A 1,762-nucleotide genomic window follows, 5' to 3' on the forward strand; every position below is an offset into this window, starting at 1 on the left:
TAAAATTGGAAAGTCATCCTTGGCCACTGGGTTCCTAGAAAGAGCACAAACTATAAGTGATGTGAGGGCAGACACAGCATTCATTTTGTTCACAACAAAATTCCAAGAATGTGGGAGTAGGTCACGATAGAGGCTCAATAATATTTTGAATGAACACGTGACCAAATCCAGGTGTGTGGTCAAGGGGAGGGGAAACTCCCCCCACCCCCAGTAGTTCTGTGCTGTGCTGCTACTTCACAGAGCCTGAGAGCTGGAAAGAATTTACATTATCTTCTCCTTTAGGACATTAGGAACACGAAGTTCTATTATTCCATGGAGAGAATGAGACAACACTCACTACTCTAAAAACCCAGCATGCAGGTACCCTGTGTTTCCTTTCAGAGGACATGGAAAACAACTGACTTCTTAGTTTAAAGTAACAAAAACAAACCAAAAAACAAAAAAAACAAAAAACCCTCCCAGGCTCTTATTGACAATGAGAACAGCATTCCTCTACCTAATTACTTGGAATGCAAAAATCCCAGTGGAAGAGACAGAGGTCAGAACTTAGTAGTTTGGGCGGTCATTATTGCTCTTTAAAAAATTAATATCAGTGAGTTTCAGATGGTTTCCCTTAGGGGCGGTTTTCCATGGGCAGACAACGGAGGAGGGTGGCAGGAAGGAAGGCAGGCAGGGGTCTGAGAGCTCGGAGGCAGGAGGGAGGTGTGGAGAATAAAACCCAACAGTCAATGAAACCTGGAAAAATAATGGTTAGTGAGACCTTTAGCAAGAAAGAATTCCGAGCCCGAAAGCCTGGGTTCAGGACTGGTCTCTACCTTTTTCTAGTTCTATTCTTTTTACTTTTTTTTTCTTGACACATACTATTCTACATGTGATGGGGCACGGTGAACATTGGCTACATGTAGAGATCAAGTCAGTGTATTGGGTTATCAGGGACTTTGAGTATTTCTTATTTCTATGTGTTGGGAACATTTCAAGTCCTTTCTTCTATACAAATGTTCTTACTAACTTCGATCACCCTATTCTGCTACAGAATATTATAATAAAATTTCTTCTAGTGCTTGCTTCGGCAGCACATATACTAAAATTGGAACGATACAGAGAAGATTAGCATGGCCCCTGTGCGAGGATGACATGCAAATTCGTGAAGCATTCCATTTGTTTTAAAATAATAATAAAAGAAAAATAAAATTTCTTCTATCTAACTGTAGAATTTGCAGCCATTCACCAACCTCTCTTCATTTTCTCCCTTCTCCCCTCACACCCCTCCCAGCCTCGGGTCTATCATTCTATCCTCCATCTCAAGGTGAAGTTTTTAGCTCTGACATGGGTGAGAACAGGCAGCATTTGTCTTTCTGTGTCTGGGATATTTCACTTAACACAGTGACCTCCTGTTCCTGCAAATGACATGCTTTCATTCTTCTTTATGGCCAACTACAGTATTCCGTGTGTATATGCCTCACATTTTTTTTATCCACCCATCTGTTGACAGACCCTAAGTTGATTCCATATTTTGCTATTATAAATAGTGCTGCAACAAACACGGGGGTACAGATATCCCGTGGGCTCCCAACAACTGTGTGTTTAATAAGAAATTATCTTTATCTGTTTAACAGGCCTAATAATATTACCAGGCATACTTCACAGGCTTGTGTGACAATGGAGTGGGAAAGTGAGAGGTTACTGAAGACAGTGGGAGAATATTGACGCAAACACAAGTTATCGGCCAAACAATAAAACAGACAACTCATGGGCTGAGTAT

General features: G+C 41.1%; 1 non-coding gene across 1 annotated transcript; it reads left to right on the plus strand.

The window, feature by feature from the left end:
* The first annotated feature begins 1,057 nt into the window (after positions 1-1,057).
* On the plus strand, positions 1,058-1,164 carry LOC111726334. Its single transcript, XR_002774139.1, has one exon. It is a non-coding gene; the product is annotated as a U6 spliceosomal RNA (small nuclear RNA).
* The last annotated feature ends 598 nt before the right edge of the window (positions 1,165-1,762 follow it).

The sequence above is a fragment of the Otolemur garnettii genome, unplaced genomic scaffold, assembly GCF_000181295.1.
Source record: "Otolemur garnettii isolate 467f Iridium unplaced genomic scaffold, OtoGar3 scaffold00061, whole genome shotgun sequence".
Lineage (NCBI taxonomy): Eukaryota > Metazoa > Chordata > Mammalia > Primates > Galagidae > Otolemur > Otolemur garnettii.